Source organism: Sinocyclocheilus rhinocerous, unplaced genomic scaffold (assembly GCF_001515625.1).
Source record: "Sinocyclocheilus rhinocerous isolate Xijiao unplaced genomic scaffold, SAMN03320098_v1.1 scaffold449, whole genome shotgun sequence".
Classification (NCBI taxonomy): Eukaryota; Metazoa; Chordata; class Actinopteri; order Cypriniformes; family Cyprinidae; genus Sinocyclocheilus; species Sinocyclocheilus rhinocerous.
Window position 1 is genome coordinate 47,847 of NW_015652285.1, and position 19,154 is coordinate 67,000.

The 19,154-nt window shown below is 34.6% G+C and overlaps 1 pseudogene; it reads right to left on the bottom strand.

Annotated features, from left to right (window-relative positions):
- Positions 1–8,153: 8,153 nt before the first annotated feature.
- Positions 8,154–19,154, bottom strand: part of LOC107714347 (BRCA1-associated RING domain protein 1-like) — an 18,311-nt pseudogene continuing 7,310 nt past the window's right edge.

Below are 19,154 nucleotides of genomic sequence, written 5' to 3' on the forward strand. Positions count from 1 at the left end.
AGTGTTTGTATATTTCATGTGACCATGAGTGCTCAATGAGAACATTTAAACCTAACCTAAAATACCACCTCAATTCTCTAAAGATAACATTGATCATTTTAGTCTGAGCTTACAGTGAGATATTTTAGCATAGCACCCATTACAACATTACGTACACAAAACCACACCTCCATTAGCCCTGTACATACCTCTGTGTTCCCACATTTGTTGAGTATTGACGAGTTATATTTAGTGGTAGTATTACTAGGTGGTATGAACTTGTTCATTAAGAAACAGGTTTAATGACAAGTTTGACTTTAATGGTTTAATTAGTGGAACAAGAGGGAATAAGGTAGATCTACACTACATAATTGGAAAATGGCCCAAGAGAAACAGCTGAGAAGCGAAAATGATTCAGTGATGGTTCTGGATAAAGATTTTATTGCATCACTCATGTAAGAAAACTCATATGAGGATGGATTCAGCATTACAGGTGGGAAACACTTTCCATGAACAGGCTACACTACTACAACTAATTATTATTTATTTTTTAATAAGATACTTTTATTCAGCAAGGATGCATTAGATTGATCAAAAGTAACATTATAGATATTTATAACGTTACAAAAATATTCAATTTCAAATGAGCACTGTTCTCTTAAATTTTCTACTCGAATCCTGAAAAAAACTGTACCACGATTTCCTCAACAACATTAAGCAGCATAACTGTTTTTAATATTGATAATAATAAATGTTTCTAGAGCACCAAATCAGCACATTAGAATGATTTCTGAAGGATCATGTGACACTGAAGACTGGAGTAATGATTCTGAAAATGTAGCTTTGTCATCACAAGAATAAATTAAATTTTAAAATATATTAAAATAAATTGTAATAATTGTAATAATATTTTGTCAAAAATAATACTGCAGTTTTTTTGATCAATTAATCAATTAAATGCAGCCTCGGTCAGCATGAGAAACTATTTTCAAAAACAACAATATAAAAATTACCGACTGTAACATTTTTACCGGTAGTGTATATAACTAATATAATAACAAAATCAGTTTAAACTGGTGTAGGATTTACTTTGTAATTATTTTAGAGTGAAAATTGTTTCAAAGAAATGTCAAGTAACACATTGAATTAAACATGACATTTTTAAGTAGAAAGACTGAAACATAATTTCCTTGTAAAATGTACTTCAGTAATCATTGTTATATTTACAACTTCAAAAAATATTTTTTTACAGTGTACTTAGACAGATCCCAAATTGCAAAAATGGAAAATTTCACAGAAAATAAATCCAATAAACAAAACCGCCCATCAACATTTAGTTTGGCCTACTTTTATAGTATTGCTCAATATAGGCCATATATTATACCCTATTCATGGAAAGTGTCACCGAACGTTAAACCTGTGCATCCTATAAATCACTAGCCTACTGCAGAGTTTTCCGTTTGTAATACCCTTGTTTTTCTCTCCCAAGCCCAAACAAACATGCTTTCCTAAAGTCTAGTAGCTTGAAGTTGTTATCTAAGCAATTAGCTAGCCCACAGCAGCCTACTTAAATTTTCTTTAATCAGGCAATATGCAGTGATAAATTATCCGCCTCTGCCCTTTGTGGTACTGCCCGGCAGACACACGGCCCAGCATGCAGAGGGCTAAAACAAATGAAGGAATCTGCATACAGTCTGGCGCTTCAAAGCGATATTCAAAACTACTTCTTTTGATCTTCTGCACATCCGTAACCTTGGCTCATGGCAATTTCGCTCGCAGCTTAGAAGGAAGATGTTGATCAACTGCACTTTGAGAAGCACTTAAACCAATAAGAACCTCTAAACAGACTCTGAGCCGCTTTCAGCCCACATTTGCTTAAGATTTTCCTGTATCACAACACATCTGTGCAGAGACCCATTACAGCACAACGTTAGCAATGACCATCGTTCAGGTTTAACTAATGCAGAGCTTACAGATCCTCTTTAAAACAGGCACCCACTTGCCTGATTTCCTTTTTTTTTTCTCAATGATGAATACCAGTCATTAATTCAATGGGAACTTCACCAAGCACCTGCGATTTATCATAGGTATTTTTTCCCATCCAACAGCATTCGTTCCCTTTAACCTTTTGGACTCTGTTTCTAAGCACTGATGGATGAGCTACTTAATAACAGATCTGCAGATTTGGTAATGAGATGACAATGAATGCAACAGCGTGACCCGCAAAGAAGGTGCTAGAATATATATATATCTATATATATACGCATTCGCTCACTGCCTTTACTTCATCTTCAGGGTCTCTTGTCTCTCTATAGCTCAATGTAGAAGCAAAGGCTTGTCCAATAAGTCAACAAATTATTAGGTCTCGATTGAAATAATGAACTGTAAAAGTCCATAAATGACATATAGCAGAAGACAAACAATTATTATACAGTCCCTAGGGTCTTGTTCACACCGGACATTTATTACAGCTCTGAGCATATAAAAAAAACAGATGTTGTGTAGCATCATCTAACACAGAGACAGGGCCATACTGAAGGAAGAGAGCACGCGGATGAGTACACAAGCTGTCACGAGCAAGAATGTGACGCACTAAGCACCAAACATGACCCACAGCTACAAGCAAAGCTTAGGCTTATGCAAGCGGGCGATCTTTTTGTTTCCATGGCTTCTGTTTCTCTTTTTGTCCTAAGCCTGCCCATCCCAATGGGTGCAGGGCGCTTGGCTTTCCCAAATCACAGACTTGAGGAGGATTTCTGAGCTAATCTGTCCTCTGCTATAGTTCTAGACTGATACATCTACTGTAGCACCAAAACATGACCTTTCATGCCTTTGAGAAACTCATTTAATATAATAATTCATTAAATATATTAAATATTATAAATATATTTAATAATTAATTTAATAACTCATTTAATTACAATCTTAGATTAATGATTCACGGCTTATGGCTGTAAAAACTAAACAAAACAACAACAACAAAATTACATTAGTGGGTAAGTCTCAAAAAAATATGTCCTGTTCACATTTCAACCTAAACATTAAAAATTGCACAATGGAAATTATGCCTATTTTGGGATCAGTGTTTTTTTTTTTGTTGTTGTTGCTTTTTCCGCATTGTGGCATTATTTTTTATGAAAATTCAAGCACATTTGACATGAAATTCTCCTTAAACCATTGGAACATTATTATTTTTATATATAAGTTTTTTTTTGTGTGTGCGAAATTTTTTCCGGAAAATAAGTCGCATTTTATTATTACATTCAAAAATAATGTAAAACACTGGTAAACACAACAAAAGGTTTAGAAACATTATAAACACTTTAAACGTGTCCTTTAGTTCCCCCTTACCCCAAAACAAATCCTTTAAATTTAGAAATTTAACAGTAATTTAAGTATGGGATCAATTTTCCACCAAAAGTATTGCAATTACGGATAAAAAGAAAAAAAAAAAAGTGTGAAACCAAAATTTTAATACTCAAGTAAAAATATATTGCACAAAATTAAAAAATGAAAGCAGAGTTTGCAGAATAGCAAACAATGGTCACAGATCGAAAAATAATAAGCGTAAATCAAAAATTTAATAACGCATATTAAAAAAAATATATATATATATGAATCAAAACTTTAAACACATTTAAAATCATATTGCACAAAACTGCTAAATTATCTGACTTGCACACAAAATCATGTTTTTCTTGGTTATATTTCTTTGTTTTTGTGTTCTCAGACATTTTCTGCTCATATTGTTATTTTTTGTATGCTTATGCTGTTTTTCCCTTCACTCTTGTTTCCATGTTCTGTGCATGCTTTTCCAAATGTTGTGGTTAGATTTTCATGTAAATCAGGGCGGGCTTAAGCATCATCATTGGTCCACTATTTCTAGATTGACACTCCAATGCGCCTCATTAGCTGCAGATGCTCAGTGTTCACTTGTACTTGTGAAAATGAATAACTGTCAGCTGGGGTAACATCTTTCCATACAGGACACCGTTATGTGCCTGCCACTGCTGTACACCTACCTGACGATCCGTAACCGTTAAATAAGTAAATTGGTAAATTAATTATGAATGAATGTAATGTTTTTGCATTGACAGGCTAGATTTGACTACTGATTAACGGGTCCCCTTCGGAAGAAATCGCAGACCAAAAGGGCACTTTAAAGTCGGCGATTAAAGGGGCAGGGGCTCAAGCCCCCCCGGCCCCCTGTGCACGCTACTGGGTGAATATAGCGGCGGTGGGTCGCTAGGATGGCTCATTTAATGGTAACAGATCGCCAGGTAGGTGTACAGCAGGCAGACACATATAACGGTGTCCTGTATGGAAAGATGTTACCCCAGCTGACGGTTATCCATTTTCACCTGTACAAGTGAAGTCAAGTCAAGTTTATTTGTACAGCGCTTTTCACGATACAAATCATTGCAAAGCAACTTTACAGCAAATTAAGTTTCTACAATCTGATCATCTGCAGCTAATGAGGAGCGTTGGAGTGACGACAACTCCACTCTTCAACTGATTGGCTAGAGGAGGAGCTGTCAATCTAGAACTAGTGGACCAATCATGATGCTTAAACCCACCCTGATTTACATGAAACTCTAATAGTAGCATTTGGAAAAGCAAGCGCAGAACATGGAATACAAAAAATACAAATATGAGCAGAAAATGTCTGAGAGCACAAAAAACAGAAATATAACCAAGGAAAACATGATTTTGTTTGCAAGTCGGGTAATTTTGCATTAATATTTCAGTTTTGTGCATTATGATTTTAAATGTGCTTAAAGTTTTTATTGATGCTTATTGTTTTTCAAAAACGCATTATTAAATTTTTGATTTATGCTTATTGTTTTTCCATTGTTTGCTATTCTGAAAACATCGCTTTCATTTTAAAATTTTGTGCAATTTACTTTTACTTGGGTTTTTAATTTTTTTTTATCCGTGACTGCAATACTTTTGGCAGAAAACTGATCCCATAATTTAATACATGTATGACACAAAGTAAATATACTTTTTATTCATAATCATTATGAATAAATATGTATATTTATATACAATATTTCCTTTTTACATTTAGGAAAGGAACTTGCTTAATTGACAAAAACAAAGTATAAAATGACACAATACAATATCTAAATGGTGCTAAAAATAGGTTTAATGTTCTTTATGCAAAATCTTTCTCTTGATTTTGGGGTGAAACATGACCTTGACATGCTCTTTTCACAATTTTTGTGAGATTTGCCCTAAAGTAATCAAAGTCTCAGCCTGTATTGAAAGAAAATGTGTCCTGGAATTTTGGAGTATGGGATAAAACACAGTGTTTGTTTTTTATATATTAACCCTAAATGTTCATTAAACTGGACAACTGTTTATTGTTTTGGCAGCATATTGCACATCATTGGACACCATGAGAGATATTAGTGAAACTGTCATTTATTGATTATTTATTGACAGAAAGTCAGCTGTGGCACTTAAAACTCCCATCTGTCCTCATGTATGATTTTTTTCCCCCACTGTTCTCTTTTGACAATCACATGGAATTCACAATGGCCAGGCCTGATGACGTGGAATACAACTCATTTGAACTTTTTCACAGCGTCCTGAATCATAAGTTACAGTACGTCCACTGAAAGAAGAACCGGCTTCATCTGTGAAGAAATTGTGTTCTGCATCATGCTTCTAAAAAGACCTGATTTTTTTGTGCACATGGCCTTCAATGTCTGTCAATGTCTCCGCCATTCACTGTCAGTTTTGTAAAAGTGAACCATTGCTCTTTTTTTTGAGACACTGACTAACTGTAGCTGGAAGCTGTGAAAGATTGTTCTTTTTTCTAATCAAAACTGTTATATGAACTTGTGCCTGAAAACAAACAAACTACATCTATAATGGAAGCGGAAACAATACTGTTAAACAATCAGCTTTTCTTAATGACGGGCACTGAGGGTCATTACACTTAAAGGGACAGTTCACCCAAAAACGACGATTCTGGCATCATTTACTCACCCTCGTGTTGTTGCAAAGCCAAATGACTTGTTTCTATAGGACATAAATGGAGAAATGTTGAAGAATTGTATTCATTTTCAAATTGTGAATTTCCATGCACTTTCAATGAATTAGGAACTGTAGCTGTCAAGCTTCTAAAAGAACCCAAAACAGGATAAAACTGAGCCATGATACATGAGCTACATTCCAAGTCATTTGAAGCCATACGATAAATAGCTAGAAACAGCCCAAAATATATGCAAGAGGTTTTATGAGAGAAGTAGATGTCCAATTAGTGAATAAATTATTATTTTATGTTGGATCTTTTAACGGTTTTTTAATTAGTTGGTCACGTTAACAAAATCTTTCTGAATGATTAATTCACAAAACAGATGGATATTTAGTTCAACTCAATGTCCCGATTCGCTTGCAGCAGGAAACATCTCACTGGAAGGGAAGATAATAAGTGAATAAAAACAGAAGAAACAAGTTTGTCGTACAAGTTTGAAACAACATTACGGTGAGTAAATGACAGAATTTCCATTTTTCTGTGAACTATTAATTTAAAACAAATTTTAGTCACTGATATGTATCATTTAACAGTGCTTTTATTTAAGGTGAGAATTATTATTATTATTATTATCATTATAATATTTGTGTTGCATTTTTATGGGACAATACAAAGCCCAGGTGCCCTTCCTAATGTATAAACATGTAAATATCTTGAAGGGTTTAATGTGTATTCTGAATTCAGAGTTAGAAAGAGGATTAAAAACGTGTATTATTTATGAAGACAAAACTATTTTGTTAAATAGACCGAAAAAAGTGTTATACAGTAAAAAAAAAAAGAAAAAAAGAAATAAAGTCGGTGTGTATTTATTTTTAAATTTTTTTTACCTTCCTATCTTTCCAATATCCAACTAGCTCATCTTCAGCCAGATGCACAGGGCATCTGATACTGCAGACATGAGCAGTTCCTAAATGCTGACAGAGCAGTATTTTATAACCAGCCATTCATTTACAGTGTGCAAACATCACATTCCCTCTGTCACAGGGAGAGCCGAGCACGTTCACTTTATTCTGCTACTGCTAAGAAAACAGTCACCACACTGAGGGTCAGAGAGCAGGAAAGAGAGCAACTCAGACCATTACTGTAACTCCACCATAGGTTTACTCATCCATCATTGTCTAGGAGAACATTAAAGTGCTGATACAACAGGAAGAAGCGGCACAAAGAAATCCTAGAGCCCCCTAAAAACCGATTGAAGAACTGCAACTTTCATCATAAGTAGCAGAAACAGTAGCCAGAACTGAATTGCTTCCAAACATACAGACCGGCACTGTAACATCCAGGGAAAGCACTATTCAGATGTTTTGAGTTACAGTTATTAACACTGGATGTCTGTGATTGCTAAAAACAAAATGTGCCCACAAGATCATTTATAATTAAGGGAAGAAATGAATTAAGGTGAGGATCGTACCTGATGCTACTATACAGAGGATGGGGCTCTCTTTATTGATTTCATTTTCTTTTCACATCAGATAGGATATCAGCAGGAAGCATTTGTTTAACAGTTAAATTATTAGTGTTTTTTTTATATTAAATTTAAGGCAGAGTGAAGGCAAAGGCAATCTAAAAAAACTAAAATATATTTATAAATATAAAATATATATTTTTTAAATGGATTAAACAATTGGCTATGTGATATGGTGTTTATATATCCCTGGCATCATTTGTCAAAGGATGTCTAAGCTGGCCAAAAAAAAAAAAGTGGAAAAAAAGGGGCAAGATAAACAGGCAAGTTTGAATCTTCCTAAGGGAAAACTAGTCTTGTCCGAATAGGGCTTGAGACATTGCACTTTCAAGCTGGAATCCAGTTAGAAGATCATTCTTCAGTAGTTCTGAGATTTACAGTGCAATTTTTCATCAGCCTCTGTTGATGAATCAGTACTCACTTTTGTGGCCAGCGGTTTAGACATTAATGGCTGTGTGTTGAGTTATTTTGAGGGGACTTTGAACTGATTCACAGAACTGAACTAAACAAACAAACAAACAGAAATCATCATCTTGATGTTCACAATGTTGCTTAATTTTATATTGTGAAAACATCACCTCATCCTACCATGCATCCAAACCCTGTGGTTTTCATGTTAAAGAACTGCAGAGAGGTTGCCATTAGACTGTGTCGCGAGGCTTCTTAGCAATCAGAGCAGAACACCAAGCTTGGCTTCTTCACTGCAAAGCATTCGAGTTGTACACCGTGGCCTAGGGAAATCACCAGTGCCCTATATTGTCTCACAATGCACAGTCCTCTCATAAAGTCACAAGTGTGTTCCCTCTCTTTGAATTCTCTGTCCTCGGGGGAAGCGTGTGACTTTCGAAACAAGCCACAATCCATAGCACAGTCAGTAATAAAAGCCAAGCCAGCCTGAGGAGAGCAGATCAACATGGCAGATTGACAATGAGAGACCATTAAAGAGCAGGACCAGGAGAGGGTTTCACTCAGCCATTATTCCTCCTCTCCAGAGAGGAAAATGTGTCGATAACTGTTAGACCCTTCACATGTCGGCCTGTCACTCACCAGGCTGCCTCTGTTCACGCAGGCACGTAGGGGGCCGTCACCTGCCTCGTACTCGCTCTCCCTGACCCAGCTGCCTGCCTGAAGGCTACAACTCACCCCTGGAAGAAAGATTGAGAGTAAGCGAACGAGACATCGCAGATTTACCAGCCATACATCTGCATTTTAAACCTGTAAAGCCTGACATATGAAAAACATTTGCATATGTGTTTTTTGTTGATTATCATATTTGATACATCAGGCTTTATGGCCCATATAGTATGATATTATGAGAATATGGAGCTATTCAGAGGCTCAAACTGAACAAAAATATGCAATTTGCTGCAGTTGCTGATTTTTACAAAAAAGATGGATAATCAAGTAAATCTAAGTTACTTCAATCCATTAAATGTTCATCTTGAAACATTTCTAACAACATAAATGTTATTGCATTTACTTTATAAAAATCATTAAAGATTTAAAGCAAACTGACAAGAGAACCACAACCTGAAGGTGAACATTTTAAGAATCATACTAAAAGGCCTTTTCCTCATTAAAAACGATGAATTATCGCAGAAAGCATGTTGTAAATTGTGTGCAACAGGTTTATCAGCACTGTTTTGATCATGTTGGCAATTTAGAGGTCTTAGAAATTCATGTATCAAATACAAAGAATGAAAATATCAAAAATGAAAATTCTGCCATTATTTACTTACCCTTATGCCATTTCAACCCTGTATGCTATTATTTTTTCCAGTGGAATATAAAAGGAAATTTTTTGAAGAATATTCCCGCTCAAAGATGATGTATGGCTACATAAGACTCAACATATAGTGGCTAATATATTTATTATAATTTTAGTATTATAGTATTAGCAGTTAGAGCTGCTTCTTTTTTGTTCCAAAAACAAAACAAAAAAAACATCATACAGGTTTGGAACAAAAAATTTAATGAAATAATGACAGAATTTTCATTTTTCGGGTGAACTTTTTTTTAAGTGTAAAATAAATCTGCAGTTTAAAAGCAAATAAGTACAACAGCAGTGATGCAACTCACACTTCAATTCTGCAAGTCTAATGCTGTATTCTACGACTTTCACTAGGGAAAATTAACACAGCAGGACAAGATTTTCAGGGCAGGAAGACGCACAGCTAGAGGGGACCTTGGATCTCTCTCAACAAGGGTGAAAACAATCTTTTTGTTCATTTCTGTCAGGTACAATTCTTCACAAAAGGTCTTCAGCACAACATACTACATGTGATCTCAAGGCTGTCTAAAAAACAGCTGCTGCTTCACACACACATATAAAAAAAAACAAATCCATCACAAACCTTCTTCGCCCGCTCTACTTGTTTACAACTATTTGATAGCGTTCTGCTCAGTTTGCCCTAGTTGTACGTCTGGTTGAAATAGCCCTTTCTTGACTGAAGAGCTCTGGAAGAGCAGGCAGCTATTGTCTGTTGTTCCAATGAGAATGATGACAGAAAAAGGACAAGGGGAATAAATGGGCACCTTGTAGAGTGTCTAAAAATATATAAGAAGCAATTTAAGAGGAGAGCCAAGATGCTAGCTCGATCTCTCATTGCTTCTCCAACTGATAGGCTGTCTTATGTGCCTTTATTTTGAGCAGTTTGACATTTGATTTTATTTTAAAGGGGTCATATGATGCGATTTCATTTTTTCCTTTCTCTTTAGAGTGTTACAAGCTCTTGGTGCATAAAGAAGATCTGTAAAGTTGCAAAGACTAAAGTCTCAAATCCAAAGAGATATTCTTTATAAAAGTTAAGAGTTAGCCACACCTACCTAAAACGGCTCGTTCGAACACGCCCCCACATATCTGTTCACATTTTCATTGTGAAAGCGAAACTACTTTGTTTGGTCTTCCAAAAGAGGACTAGAAATCAGTGGTTATGTTGTATTTACAACACTGTTCCAAATTTACTTGTAAATAAAGATGAACTCTATACTATATATATTTGACAAAATTAAGCTGTATTTTCATGTAAATTTGGAACTGATTAAAAATGTATTAAAAGTGACAGTAAAGGCATTTATAATGCTACAAAGATTGATTTTTTTTTAACAAATACTGTTCTTTTAAACCTTCTATTCATCAAAGAAACATTACTCTTTTTACTGTGTGTTATTTATTTTATTTTATTTTATTTTTAATAAAATGCAGCCTTGGTGAGCATAAGGGGGGAAAACCGCTTTCAGACACAGGGCTTTACCTCTTAATGTGACATAGGAAAAATACATTTTTGCCCGTTCATTCAGGCCTGGAATGAAAATCAAATTGTAGGAGTAACCAAACATTTCTGTCCACCTCCCTCCGTAGTCCCTAATCATAATGAAAAATCCACTTTAGATAAAAATTTTGCATTCTGTTGCGGCAGTGTGATGCTGATCCATTAGCAGGATTAGTATTCCTGCATTCAAAGTGTCACATCTTTATATCCAGTCCAGCCCATGGTAACAGAACACCGATACCACCTATAGGAGCACGTTCAGACACACACAGAACTCTCCATAGTAATCATGAGCTGTAATTGCACTTCCTCTGCCTCTGTAATTAGAGTGTTCATTTCCCGGGACCCTGTGAGGGCGGTGGCGGTGAGAATGCTACATCCTGGGGTTAATCCAACTCTCTCTCTGGACGATAGGGCCAAGTTGCTAGCCGAGCAGCAAAGATCCATTAGTATATTAGCTAATTAGATTCACGATTATGAGAGAGGACTTCGAAGCTCAGTGTGTGAGTGTGGTGGGTGGCTGTGGATCGGTTGCGCTGACAGCTCACACACTCATGGGCACTGAACCGTGTTACACTGAGCCATGGAGACCCATACATAAGAACAGAAAGCTGAGGCACAGCATCAACAGCTCATAACGTGTGGCACAGACAGAGTGCTTAACTGAACCATGTATACCTACTCACTCACACACTCATTCTTCCATTTGAGACATTATTTTATTGCTGCACAAAAAATTACATTGCGATTAATCTGAAAAAACAACTGCGATTTGAACAGCAATATAATTATAAATAGTTATACAATATATCACACTCCCCCCACCTACAATCCCTGCCTGTACTCTGCCAAGACTCAAACCCATGACCTTTGGGTTACAAGACAAACTCTCTAACCATAAGGCCACGACTGCCCCACTTTAATTATTATTAGTAGTAGAAGTAGTAGTAGCAGAAGCAGCATTTATGAAATTAATATACTGTACTACAAAACAGAACAAATAAGCTTATTTCTGGAATTTATTACAATTTTTTTTGTTATTCAAAATATTATCATCATCACTATGTCATTAAATATTAATTAATCTTTATAATTATTATATTAATAATCGTATCATAATAACATTAGTAATATTACATAATAAAATAAATATATACACAACATTAAAATATTTTTTAATTATTATTATTAATAATAACAAATAAAACACTGGATATTAAATAATACTAATAATACTAATAAAACACTGAATATGCGATAATAATAATAATAATAATAATAATAATAACAATGTAGTGAATTTGGAGCACCTGAAACACAGTACTGATTTAAATCAAGATGCATCTAAGCATCTCCAATATCCAGCATGTAAACTGTCTACTGCAAGACTTTTTGAACTGCCCTCAAATAGGTGTTGTCTGCCATGGGCTGGATATTAAAGATGGATAACAAATATGTTGACAATATCCAATATCAAAATAGATATTTTGGAGAACAAACACCAGAAGAACAGCAATGATTCCTTCAGGCTGCATTTGTGCACTTCTGATGTTGATAGAAATAAATTCAGCACAGAAGGCAGACTCAAAAAAGCTCGAGATTTCTTGAATTGGAGCTAAATGAAAGGGCAGCACTTCAGCCATAGACTAATGATTTTCACTATGAAACTGAACTTAAGCTGTGAAAAATCTTACATATGGAAATACGCAATGCTAAATAACTCACAGAACAAGGACCACATGCTAAATTCATAGCTGCGTCAAATAGAATAGAATAAAATTATAACCGTTTTCAAATATATGAAAAACCAGTCAAATAATATTATTAATATTTTTCATAGGTTTACAATAAGTTATTTTATATTGGTTTGCTCAACAGAAATATCCATTGTTCAAGAACACAGAGTAAACACTGCTCACATGTACATATCATTGCAAATCTGGACGCAAGGAACTATTTCTTTGGGGACTATATTTCTATCACCCAGAAACCTCCGCATTCAGAAACAGACATTCAAATTGTACTAATATTCATGTAAACTTACCTAAGCATAAACATTTGCAACAATCTAATGCTTTGACTCATTACTTACAGCTGAAACGGAGGATCCAGCAGCCGTTGAGGACGTCCTGCAGTGTGGTCAGGGTAGAGGGCATGATGGGAACATCTGGTACAACCACATGGGTGACTGGAGAGACATTTAATCAAAGAGGGAAGCAGTTAATTACTATAAATAAACAAATAAATTACTAGTCATGTAGTAATAGATCACATTTGTATTCATTTCTATTGAGAAATAAGCATTGCAATCATTAAAAAATTTTTACTTGGTTATGTCTAAAGTTTAATAAATTTGAATTTATTCAAGATCATCAAATTTGGCCTGGAAAGCAGACTGAAATTTGTTACTCTCAGTCTATTATGTATATAATTTTATAACATTAAGTCATATTTTGAATTAGCTTTTACTGTTATATTTTCAGTTTTCATTCTAGTTTTAGTAATTTTGTTATGTGCTTTCATCATTTTTTTAAATATTTCTATTTAGCGTTATTTTTATTTCAATTTTAGTAATTTTAGTACTTCAATTCAAACTTATTTCAGTTAGTTTTTAAGTTTAGGTTTTTCCTCTAGTATGTGTGTATATATATGTCATCTTTATTTTATTTACTGACAACACATTTTAATAGTTTTAGCTAACTATAACAACACTGCTCACAATGAATGTCAGGAAAACAAAGACACAATATATAGAGGCTCCTAATACAGAAGTAGTATGCTACACGTCAGTCCCTAGAGATCATTTTAATTCTAGAAAAGGAAAAAAACCAAAAGCTCTTCACTTTGTTGTGTGACAAATGCACAGAATACATTCTTCGAGAAAATTGCATTTTGCCCTTGTTCAGCTATGTGCAGCGTATGAGAAACTGCTTCAATTACTTTAATTCTACTCTGTTTCAACTTTGCTTAGAAGATGAGACACTGCACATTGTTTGTCTGTTGGTGTGATTTCTGGAGGAGTCGAAAGACTCTGTGAGAGCTACATTTGTCACTGAAAGTGCTGATTTCATAATGTATGATTTCATAATATCCCTCTTATGCTCCAGCTGGATGCCTTGTAATGCTCTTCTATGTGATGGAAGAAAGGCAAAGAAAGAAGAGACACTTCATTTCACTGCTCTGAAAACGTTTTCTTGAGCTGTTTTGAGCCGTCCACGTGATGTTGAAATAATCGTATCCTCAGCAGACTCAAAAAAAAAATCTTTTAGATCTGATGTGCATTTAACATCATTTATAGTCATTATATGCCACATATTTCATAATATTATGAATTATATGATTATGTAAATGAAAATTGGCAAGTCAAAAAATCTGGATGATTTTTTTTTTAATAACATCAACTTTCCTATACTTTTGCTAATATAAATACTCATGTGCTTGTGCACATGTAAACAAGTTTATCCTGCCGCCAGATTCATTTGATTGGTCCATTGTTTTAAAACCAATATTAGACTGCGCTGTATGTTAAAATAATAATAAACTGTCCTTTCAACTTATCACACTGTATTAAAAGCATGGCATGTATGCCATTTTACAACTTCAAAAAGACAAAACTACCCATTTTATAGTATTAATTTTACTGTTTTAAATATTTTGTTTGCAACTTATGTTTAAAAATATGAAGCTGTCAGTAAGATTTTTTCAAAAGAAATTCATACTCTTATTCAGCAAGGATGCATGATGAATTCAGCCATGAATTCATCAAAAGTGACAGTAAATACATTTATAAGGTTACAAAATATTTCTATTTCAAATAAATGCTGTTCTTTTCAACTTTAAAAAAGACCTGAAAAAAATTAAGGTTTCCTCAAAAAGTTTTTTTCAACATTGATAATAATAAAAAAAAAATCTTGAGCACCAAATCAGCACATTAGAGTGATATTTGAAAGATCATGTGACACTGAATACTGGAGTAATAATGCTGAAAATTCAGCTTTACCATCACAGGAATAAATTGCATCTTAAAATAAACAAAAAAGAGGAAACAGTTATTTAAATTGTAATAATATTTCACAATAACTGCAGCCATGGCAAGCATAAAAGTATTTAAAACATTTTAAAAAAGAAACTTACTGACTCCAAACTTTTGAACCCACTCATTCCTTTACACAAGAACTCAAAGGAGATGTACCTGCACTAGAAAAGGACTTCACTTGTTTCCCTCCAAGGAGTTGAGCTGCTTTGGCAAGCTGCTTCTGCTGAGTCTGCGTCAGCTGACTGCCAATCACAACCACTGGACCCATCTCTCGCACACAGCCTGCAGCCTGAGAGAATACAAATAAACTGTACCGCACACTTCATTTGCATTTATGTTCTTGATAGATACTGCCTCAAAGCAACTTACAAAATGATGTACACAATACCAGCTATTTGTATCTGTTTGTTTTGAGTGTGTTTGTTTGTGAGGCGGGTTTGGGTCATGCACCTTACTGAGGTTGGCGGGAGGGCTCGGGTGGTTGTTACAGGATGGGGTGCCTCCGGGGCCATTCTTAGGACCTCCTGCATTTCTGGAGTCAGTGCATAATCCACCGGCCGCAGGCCAAACACATTCCTGAAAAACACAGGCATATGTATAGTTTATGCAAAGTACTCTTTATTGAAAACAAAAACATTTTCAAGGACTGTATCCTCTAGATGTGTTCTGTTAAGCCTGCTAATGCCTCATACGCGAAGAAAAGTTCCAACCAACCGGGAATAAATAAACCTCACAAAACGGCACACTTTGTGGATTTGTCTTGTGGCCTTTGTTTTTGCATGGCTATGAAGGTTAAAAGAATGTAAGATGTCCCTTTTGTCATTTTATGGTCTTGTCTAAAACGGTCATAGAGGATGGGAGATTTGTGGCAGAGGGAAACAAAATATATAAATCTGAATGTAATATTGTGTAATTGGTTAAAAAAGCCAGAGATATTACTCCTAATTTTGATGTAATTTTCTTCTTGGGGAACTTCTATATTTATAACAATAAGTGTTGTATTTATAAAGTAAACAAAATCGTTATGCTTTATCTTTAAGTTTTTAGTATTGCTACGTGTCTCCCAAGTATTTATTAAGAGAATATTTTCCAATGTTAATATAAATTAAAATCTTAGTAAAAAAAATTTTTGACAAAAAAAAAAAGTGAATAATTTTATTTAGCAAGGATGCCTTTCAATTGATCAAAAGTGACAGCAAAGACATTTATAATGTTACAAAAGTTTTCTATTTCAAACAAGTGCTGTTCTTTTGAACTTTCTATTCAAACAATAGAAATCAAAGCATCCTAAAAAAAATAAAACTTTCCACAAAAATTAAGCAGCACAACTGATTTCAACATTGGTACCACCCCCAAACAAGCCCACAGTCTCTTTTCACTCCCATAGGAAATAAATGATTTTGTTTTGGTGCGACACACAGCTTCTAATCTCAAAAAGTGAAAATCCAATAATGCCAAAGTGTCTCATATAAAGAGGCCACATACATGTGTGCATTCATCACCTCCAGGAAAATAAGACACTCCATGCGGTTAAAGAGTGATATTAGTAAGCTAAAACCTCTCAGCAACAGCATCCATCTCGCAGTTGACAAATCAGACACAGATGCCAGCGGTAAAAGGGACCAATGAATCACAGATCAATGGAGATGTGAAAATTAGTGCTCGGAGGTGCTCCAGCTGTTCCTGTCCACATAACCGAAGCAATCAGGAATGGTGGCGCTAAGCGTTAGAGCTAACCAGATCTCATCGATTGAAAGAAAGGAGTGCTCTTCTTTGCTCGGATTACATCAACAAAACAAATCAAGCTTATGCAAGCCGAATCCATTTAAAATGTCCCTACTAGTACACAGCTGTTCTGTTCTGAAGCCTAGTAGCAAGCTGCCTTACTAGGTGTCATCTTAATTATGCTTCCTCCTAGGACACTTCCGTCAGAGAGAAGGCAATGTCAGAATGGAAAACAACAAGCTGAAAAAATGCAAGATTAGTGGTCGCCAAAATGGATTTTTCAATGGCTGTTGCAGATACTGACAATCAGCCAAGTGGGCATTACTAATTCAAAATGTCGATATATAGTCGATAGTGGATTATAAATGTACACTAACAAATAACTATGAACAAATATACTACCAATAAAAAGCTTGGGTAAAAAAGTACTTTTATTCAACAAGGATGCACTCAATTGATCAAAAGTGACAGTAAAGATTTCTGTTTATAATAAACGTTGTTCATTTGAATGTTATAGTCATTAAACGTATCACGGTTACCACAAAAATTTTAAGAAGCACAAATGTTTTCAACATTAGTAATAATAATAATAAGAAGAAATGTTTCTTGCGCATATTAGATATGATTTTTGAAGGATCGTGTGACACTGAAGACTGGAGTAATGATGCTGAAAATTTTCTTTGCCATCACAAGAATAGGTTATTTCTCAGAATATATTAAAATAGAAAAGTTATTTTAAGTTGTAATAATATTTCACAATATTACTGTTTTTACTGTATTTTGCTCAAATAAACGAAACCTTGGTAGCATAAGAGACTTCTATAAAAATATTAAATATCTTACCAACCCCAAACTTTTGAACACTAGTAAATAAACATTTAATTCAATAGCGTAAGAGCATTTTCATTTTTTTAACCTTTAGAGCCATTTAGCATTAAGAATGGAAATTATATTAAATTGTAAAAATGTTTCACAATATTACATTTTTACTGTATTTTTGATCAAATAAATGCAACCTTGATGAGCATAAGACATGTCTTTCAAAAACATCAGAAATATATTTATTTTTTACATCTGGAACAATTTAGTATTAAGAAGGGATAAATTATATTAAATTGTAATAACAATTCATACTGCCTTGGTTAGCATAAGAGACTTCTCTGAAAGACATTAAATATCTTACCAACCCCAAACCTTTGCATGCTAGTGAATAACATTTCATAAAAAAAAAAATAAGTTATCAAATTATTTAGATTTTATGTTTAAAATTATAGTTTACCTAATAATATAAGTGCCATGTATTTTTATGCTTTAAGCTTTCCAACATGCTACATATTATCAAACTACTGAAATCAGTGAGTCGAGTCACATTTCGTGTTCAGTGCTGTTTGTGTGATGTGCGGCGAGTATCTGTCCACATAGAGTGTTTCAAATAAGTCACTTATGAGGTTCTGTGACAGTTAGGATGCTGCTCACTAGAGCTACCGGCTCTGTCTTGCTTGTACTTGCTCACGGTCCCTCAAGAAGTGGCTTTTCAGATCTGAAAAGTATTAAAGATTACTGCTGGTACTGCAGGGATGTGCCAGTCAATTCATACAACACATTACAGAGAAGGCTCTGCCCACAGTAGTTCCACCCGTAGCCCCACTGCTCCGATTCCAGACCGCAAGGAGTGAAAGTGATTGATTATGTGTGACAGGAGTGGATTGCTTCTGTGCAGTGCTTCTATGACAGAGCTGATGCTTCACTTCACCATTGACTAACGAAGCATAAATCTGCTGATGCTTTATGCGCTCCCAATGTACAGCACAGCACTAGTCAATCAATGTACAAAGAGCAGACAGACAAAAAGAGATGCAGAGACGCATCCAGAGAACTCTTGGGATGAGCATTTGTTCATCTGGGTTCGCTGCCAATCTTGGGGAAATAGAGATAAAGGGCATGTGGGAGGAAGCGGAGCAGAAGTTCCCGAACATCTCTACACCAGGTACACACCATAGCGCAGTCATAAGTTACAAAATATGCACATATAAAATGAATGAATAAAACACTATCACATAACTGGGCTAAGAAGTATATGTGATGGTATACCATTCAACAGTAGACATGTGTCAACCTGTAGAGATTTTGCAACATCTTTTCTTTTGTAGCGCTGAGGTGCAGTGACAAGCAGATAAATTGACTTTTATCCATTTAATAGTATTTGCTTCATTGTTTGATGCTAGATGTATTCATTTACGACAAATCCTATTTTTTGGTTTGTGTAGTACATAAAATTTCAAATTAAAATCAATAATTAAATAAATACCAAATGAGATTAAGAACTTTTAATTTGTAAAGATATTATTTCACTGGATGGTCCAATATATATATATATATAATGAAAAAAAAAAGAAATTAATACTTGCATTCAGCAAGAATTCATTAAATTGATCAAAAGTGACAGTAAATACAATGATAATTTTATAAATTGTGAAAAAAAAGCATCACGATTCAACAAAAAACATTAAACAGCAAAAACTGGTTTGAACATTGATAACAACAATAATAATAATAAAGGAATAAAGGAATAAATAAGACACTATTTTCAAAAACATTTAGAACAGTCCTTCCTTATCAAATGGATATATA